Below are 8,462 nucleotides of genomic sequence, written 5' to 3'. Positions count from 1 at the left end.
AACATCTCGTGGAAGACCTTTCCACACACGGCGCGGACGTGGCTAGGTAAGAAGCTCACTGCAGCGCCCCAACTGCTGTCAACACTGCAGTCTGCGCACGTCCCTGGGCTCCAAACTCGAGTTCAAGCTGCAACCGCAGAGCCTGGTGTGGCGGGGAGGCAGCGACCCAGACCGAAACAATTTCCTTTCTTTTTGAGGGCTCGTTGCAGTTCTTGTTTGCAGCCTTGGGGTGGGGGCGCTCTGCCTCCCTGAGTGCAGTAGGCCTGAGCCGCAGCTGAGCCCACGCGGTTAACAGTTGTGTGCAGACAAATCCCGGAGATCTGGGGGTGGCTGGAAGCAAGGGCGGAACGCCTGGGGCGCGTCCGCAGGGAGGAATCTTCTAGCCCTCAAGCCGCTCTTGGATCTGTTGCTAGTTTGCTGATGAGCGCGCCGCGGGAGCCGGAGCCCCAGAATCCGACCAGGATAGAGCCCGCAGATGCGCACGCCACCCAGCGACCGCCGGGTGCGAACTTCAGCTCGGAGTTCTCTCTGTTACAACGCCTGGCACATCGGTTAGTTTCTGTCTCGTAAGGAAGTGCGCAGCGTCATCGTCACCTCCTTATTGTCAGCTCCCACAGAGGTACCCAGTACACAGAAAGCTCAGTACTGTTTAATTAGTGAGTAAAAGAGCTCAAAAAGTGTGTTTTGAGCGCCCACTATGTGCCAGGCACTGATACAGCCGTAAGCAACACAGGCAAGGTCTCTGACATCGGGAAGCTTACATTTCGAATTGGTTGATGAATGAAAAAGAGCAGCCATAAAAGAAAAGATGCAGAAGATGCGACCTCTGGACCACTCTCCTGCTAAACCTGTCGCCATCGAGTCTTTCAGTCACAGCGACCCTATAGGACAGAGCAGAACTGACCCATAGGGTTTCCAAGGAACAGTGGTGGATCTGAACTGCCGATCTTTTGATTAGCAGCCCGGCTCTTAACCACTGCACCACCAGGTATCCAAAGTATTTTATCTTTGCCCAGGGAGGAAGGCCTATATACATAATCTGCCATTGCAGTCTCACGGAAGAAAACCCAAAGAGAACAAAGATTTAATTCCCCTGACAAAACTCAAACCTGTTGCCCTCCAGTCTATTCAGACTCATGGGGACCCCACATGTTACTGAAATCTTTAGGGAAGGAACTCTGGTGGTGAAATTATTTAAGCCCTTGGCTGCTAACCAAAAGGTTGGTGGTTCAAACCTGCCCAGCTGATCCGAAGGTGAAAGATCTGGCAATCTCCTTCTGTAAAGACTACAGCCAAAAAAAAAAAAAAAAAAAAAACCCATGGGGCAGTTCTACTCTGTCCCATGGGGTAACTATCTATCAGTCAAAACTGACTCAGCAGCACCTAACAACAATAACAATCTTTGAGGAAAGAGATTGGCAGTTCTCCCTTCTTCAGTGCCACTGGGTGGGTTCAAACCTCTAACCTTTAGGGACTTGAAAGACTTAATAAGATAGGACAAAAAGGGGAGTGGTTATGGTGGGAAAGGAATGCCCAGACAGTCCAATGATTAAAAAACAAACAAAAAGTTGGGGCTAATGCCATGATTCTATTTTCCTTTCTCACAAAAAAAAAAACTATGAATTTAAGTCATATGAATTCTTCTATTTTTAACTTATGTCGAGGTCTACTGAAAAAGGAACTCAAACCATAAGTACATCCTGACAACCTCACACAAAAGTGGGAAGTCTGTATCAACTACCCCAATGGCTCTAACTTCTGCTTAAAGTATTTTAGCTACTAGTGGAAAAGATCTACTGGGCCTGGGGTAAGAGAGCAGAGACAGAGGGATGTTTGTGTTCCTTATACAGGATGCCCTTCAAAAATCTAAGCTTTGGGCAGCACACTTTTTTCCCCTCAGCTCCAGAAAATGACTTTGGAAAGGAAGGTAATTAGTTTGGATGAAGGGGTGATGGAATTAAAAGAAAGAATCAGGAAATAGGTTCAGATAAGTAGGATCAAATGAGGGATTCCTAAGTTATTAGCCAGACTTACAGTGGCACATTGAGCTAGAGTTACATCAAAATCAAGTCTATGTAGTTGAGGTTGAGCTGTTTTTTCCAAAATGTGGTTCCCCATCTAATGGGCCTTTCTGAACTTTGAATTTGAGCCTGTAAAGACTTTCATTTGCTCAACAAATCACATTTTCCAAAGAACTTCTCCATTCACGGTCCCAACATAGGGAAGTAGGTCCAGCAGGTATTGTCAACTCTGATTTTAAAACTGAGCATAAGTTAAGTGACTTGTCCAAGACTACATGGATAGTTAATAAGAGATCCCATGTTAGCAACTGGAAACCCTGGTGATATAGTGGTTAAGACACATAAATATGGTGATAACCCTGGTGGTATAGTGGCCAAGACCCACGGCTGCTAATGGAAAGGTCGGCAATTCAGATCTACAAGGTGCGTCTTGGAAACTCTACAGGGCAGTTCTACTCTGTCCTACAGGGCTGCTGTGAGTTGGAATCAACTTGAAGGCAACGGTTTTACAGGTTTTATTAGCATCCAGGCATGAAGCTTAGCTCAGTGTTCTGCCCATCATTCTTAAATAATATCGTTACATTTCAGCAAGGAAATTTTTTAAAGACTTAAGCAACAACTATTTCTTGAGGACCTACTACTAGTAACTAAATGCCCAGTGCTTTGCAAAGGCCTGTGGGAGTGTGATATTTGCTGGTACTAAAAATGGTCATAAGCATCTGAAAGCTGGACAGTGAATAAGGAAGACTGAAAAAGAATTGATGCCTTTGAGTTATGCTGTTGGTGAAGAATATTGAATATATCATGGACTGCCAAAAGAACAAACAAATCTGTCTTGGAAGAAGTACAGCCAGAATGTTCATTAGAAGTAAGGATGGTGAGGCTTTGTCTCTATTACTTTGGACATGTTATCAGTAGGAACCAGTCCCTGAAGAAGGACATTGTGCTTGGTAAAGTAGAGGGTCAGCAAGAAAGAGGAAGACCCTCAAAGAGATGGACTGACACAGTGGCTGCAACAATGGACTCAAACATAGCAACAATTGCGAGGATGGCACATGACCGGGCAGTGTTTTGTTCTGTTGTACATAGGGTCACTATGGTCAAAACCAATTCGACAGCACCCAACAAAAACAACAAACATGGTTAACATTGTGCCAGGTCCTGTGTGGACCTGGCACAATCGGTATAATATAGAAGTCATTCACACTCCAGGAAAATGGAGTGGTCTTGCATCCTTGCTCGACCACACTACCTGTGTGGACCTGTGCATGTTATTTAACCTCTCTCAGTCACAGTTTTCTCATCCATAAAATGAGTGTAATAATAGTACCTACTTAATAGGTTTGTTAACAGGACTAAATGAAATATGTACATGTAATTATTACTATGGTACCATTTTGGAGCCCTGGTGGCATAGTAGGTAAGAGCTCGGCTGCTAACCAAAAAGGTCGCAGTTCAAATCCACCAGCCGCTCCTTGGAAACCCTATGGGCAGTTCTGCTGTCCTATATGGTCACTTTGAGTCATAATCGACTCAACAGCACCTAACAACAACAGCATGGTAACATTTCAGGTAGCTGAACTAGATTTCCTATAGATATATGATCAACAATCTATTACTCAGCAGCTGATTAAGGATTTCTGTGTTCAACAATGTGAATTAAAAAGATTACATACATTAAACTTGTTTCTAATTGTTATTCATTTTACAGTTGCAAGGAAAGATAGCAATGAAGTAAGAGTGAAATGAAATCCTAGATACAAAGTTCAACACCAAATTCAACCATTTTCCATTAAAGTCTGACTGAGCCATGGCTTTCAAACTAAGAAAACTTAAAAATCAGGTTATCCAAGGCACTTCTCTTATTGGCCATAGGTGCATTATTCTCTTGCCTCCTACTCTCTTGCCACTTAAGGTCTCTTGTTAAATAAATAGTTCCAGTAAGATCTTTCTCTATACTCTGTATTCCTTGATACCTGCCCCCACAACAAACCATCAGAGAGAGAAGAAAAATATTATAATGCCTTTCTTTCCCAACTTTTTTCTCCTTTCATCTACCCACTGTTTTATGTCTGTCAGTTTGTCATACTGTGGTGGCTTGCGTGTTGCTCTGATGCTGGAAGCTATGCCACTGGTATTTTAAATACCGGCAGCATCACCCATGGTGGACATGAGCTTCCAGACTAAGACAGACTGGGAAGAAGGACTTGGCAATCTACTTCTGAAAAAATTAGCCAGTGAAAATCTTACGAATAGCAGCAGAACATTGTCTGATATAATGCCAGAAGATGAACCCCTCAGGTTGGAAGGCACTCAAAATACGAGTGGGGAAGAGCTACCTCCTAAAAGTAGGGTCAGCCTTAATGACATGGGTGGAGTCAAGCTTTCGTGACCTTCATTTGCTGACGTGGCACAACTCTTCTAAATGAGAAGAAACCGCTGCAAATATCCATTAATAATCAGAAAGTGGAATGTATGAAGTATGAATATAGGGAAATTGGAAGTCATCAGAAATGAAATGGAATGCATAAACATCAATATCCTAGGTATTAGTGAGCTGAAATGGACTGGTATTGGCCATTTTGAATCAGACAATCATGTGATCTACTATGTCGGGAATGACAAATTGAAAAGGAACAGCATCATATCCATTGTTAAAAAGAACATTTCAAGATCTAAGCTGAAGTACAAAGCCACCAGTGATAGGATTACATCCATTCGCCTACAAGGAAGACCAGCTAATATCACTATTATTCAAATGTATGCACCAACCATTAATACCAAAGATGAGGAAACTGAAGATTTTTACCAACTTCTGCAGTCTGAAATTGATCAAACATGCAATCATGAGGCATTGGTAATTACTGGTGATTGGAATGCGAAAATTGGAAACAAAGAAGGATCAGTAACTGGAAAATATGGCCTTGGTGACAGAAACCACTCAGAGATCACAAGATAGACTTTTGCAGACCAATAACTTCTTCAATTGCAAATACCTTTTTTGACGAACATAAAAGGCAGCTATACAGGTGGACCTCGCTAGATGGAATACACAGGAATCATATCAACTACATCTGTGAAAAGACACAATGGAAAAGCTCAATATCATCAGTCAGAAAAAGGCCAAGGGCCAACAGACCATCAACTGCTCACATGCAAGTTCAAGCTGAAGCTGGAGAAAATTAGAACAAGTCCACCAGAGCCAAAGTATGACCTTGAGTATATTCCATCTGAATTTAGAGACCTTTCAAGAGTAAACTCATTAAACACTAATGACCAAAGACCAGACGAGTTATGGAATGACATCAAGAACATCTTACATGAAAAAGGCAAGAGGTCATTGAAAAGACAAGAAAGAAGAAAAACCAAAATGGATGTCAGAAGAGACTCTGAAACTTGCTCTTGAACATAGAATAGCTAAAGCCAGTGGAAGAAATGATAACGTAAAAGAGCTGAAGGGAAGATTTCAAAGGGCAGCTTGAGAAGACGAACTAAAATATTACAATGAAATATGCGAAGACCTAGAGTTAGAAAACCAAAAGGGAAGAACATGCTGGGAATTTCTCAAGCTGAAAGAACTAAAGAGAAAATTTGAGCCTTGAATTGCAATTTTGAAGGATTCTACAGGGGAAACAGTAAACGACACAGGAAACAGCAAAAGAAGATGGAAGGAATACACACAGTCACTGTACCAAAAAGAATTGGTAGATGTTCAACAATTTCAGGAGGTAGCATATGATCAAGAACCAATGATATCAAAGGAAGAAGTCCTAGCTGCATTGAAGGCATTAGCTAAAAACAAGACTCCAGGAATTGACAGAATACCAATTGAGATGTTTCAACAAAAGGATGCAACACTGGAAGCGCTCACTCGTCTATGCCAAGAAATTTGGAATACAGCTACCTGGCCAACCAACTGGAAGAGATCCATACTTATGCCCATTCCAAAGAAAAGTGATCCAGCAGAATGCAGAAGTTATTGAACAATATCATTAATATCATACACATAAATTTTGCTGAAGGTCATTCAAAAGCAGCTGCAGCAGTACATCCATAGGAAACTGCCAGAAATTCAAGGCGAATTCAGAAGAGGACATGGAATGAGGGATATCATTGCTGATGTCAGACGGATCTGTGCGGAAAGCAGAGAATATCAGAAAGATGTTTACCTGTGTTTTTTTGACTGCGCAAAGGCATTCGACTGTGTGGATCATAACAAACTATGGATAACATAACGAAGAATGGGAATTCCAGAACACTTAATTGTCCTCATGCAGACCGTGTACATAGGCCAAGAGGCAGTCATTTGAACAGAACAAGGGGTACTGCATGGCTTAAAATCAGGAAGGTGTCAGGGTTGTACCCTTTCACCATACTTATTCAATCTGTATGCTGAGCAAATAATCCAAGAAACTGACCTATATGAAGCAGAACATGGCATCAGGATTGGAAGACTCATTAACAATCTGCAATATGCAGGTGACACAACCTTGCTTGCTGAAAGGGAAGAGGACTTGAAGCACTTATTGATGAACGATGAAGATCAAAGACCACTGCCTTCAGTATGGATTACCCTCAACATAAAACAAAAACCCTAACAACTGGATCAATAAGCAACATCATGATAAACAGAGGAAAGACTGAAGTTTTCAAGGATTTCATTTTACTTATATCCACAATCAACACCCATGGAAGCAGTACTCAAGAAATCAAACAGTGTATTGTATTGGGGAATTTCCTGCAAAAGACCTCTTTAAAGTGTGAAAAAGCAAAGATGTCACTTTAAGGACTAAGGTGTGCCTGACCCAAGCCATGGTGCTTACAATTGCCCCATATGCATGGGAAAGCTGGACAATGAATAAGGAAGACCAAAAAAGAATTGATGCCTTTGAATTGTGGTGTTGGTGAAGAATATTGAGCATACCATGGACTGCCAGAAGAATGAACCAATCTGTCTTGGAAGAAGTACAGCCAGAATGCTGCTTAGAAGCAAGGGTGGCAAACCTCGGTTTCATGTATTTTGGACATGTTATCAGGAGGGACCAGTCCCTGGAGAAGGACATCATGCTTGGTAAGGTGGAGGTCAGCAAAAAACAGGCAGAGCCTCAACGAGATGGATTGACCCAGTGGCTCCAATAATGGGCTCAAATTTAGCAACAATTGTGAGGATTGCAGCATGACCAGGCAGTGTTTTGTTCTGTTGGAAGTAGGGTCACTATGAGTGGGAACCAACTTGATAGTGTATAACAACAACAACATAATAATTAATATTTTAAAAGACTCTTTGCCAAAATAAGTTCCATTAATTTTTATAAGGTGAAATTTTAAAGAGATTATGCCATTTTTTCTTCTCAGCATATTAAATGTCTTTGAACAGAAGAAGTTTTGAACAAGAGAATATATAAAAAGCATAAGTATGCTTACTGATTTCTAGTCACTTACAAATAAGTTTAATGCTTGAGAAATGGAGCAAATAAAATCAATGCAATTTGGTGTCATAGAAATGTCTAGTTGAGCATCTCAGTAACACTAGTAGTAATTTTTGGGTCTTCCAGAGCAAGTAGGATTTCAAATACAGTTTGTCAGAGAGGCCAGAATTTATACCAGATGGGCCATTTCCCTCTTTCCTGGAACACCCTGTGCTTATAGCCTCACATGTTCTTTGTTGTACTCCTTCTTCTTTCTCCTTATATGCCAATTAAGATGTTCTTGGCTGCGGGTAACACAAATGCCAACTCAAAGTTGTTTAAACAATAAAGGGATGTATAATTTCACCCAACAAAAAATCTACAGGCAGGTGCTCCAGGATTGATTAATTCAGTGGCTGCACAATGTTGTCACCAAGAATCAAATTTTGCCCTGTCTTCCAGTTCTATCATACTCAGTCTGACTGTCTTGTCCTCCTGGTCATAAGATATGTGCACACCATAGTTATCACAAACAGCAGAGGTTCTCTAGCACTATTGACATTTTAGGTCAGTAATTCTTTGTAGTAGGAGACTGTTCTGTACATTATAGGATTTTTAACAGCATTTCTGGCCTCTACTTGCTACTTGCCAGTAGCACTACCCCAAATGTAACAAGCAAAAATATCCAGACATTGCTAAATGTCTCCCGGTGGGGGAGGGTAAAATCACCCTAGTTAATAACCACTGGCAAACAGACACATTAACAGTATAGTAGATGAGGGACTAATTTTTTTGTCAAAGGCTTTAGATATAAGACCAAGAAAGACCTTGTCTGAAGCTCTAAGCAGACTTCCCCTCTGTTGCATTGGCCAGACTTGCTACACGTTGTGATTGTTAAGGTTGTGTGTCAACTTGGCTGGACCATGATTCTCAGTGGTTTGGCAGTTATAACAGTCTGGCAGTTGTATAATAAATGTAATCACCTCCATGATGAGATCTGATATAACGTGATTGCCTCCATGATGGGATCTGT

Source organism: Elephas maximus, chromosome 1, assembly GCF_024166365.1.
Source record: "Elephas maximus indicus isolate mEleMax1 chromosome 1, mEleMax1 primary haplotype, whole genome shotgun sequence".
Lineage (NCBI taxonomy): Eukaryota > Metazoa > Chordata > Mammalia > Proboscidea > Elephantidae > Elephas > Elephas maximus.
Note: the sequence above shows the minus strand (reverse complement) of the source record.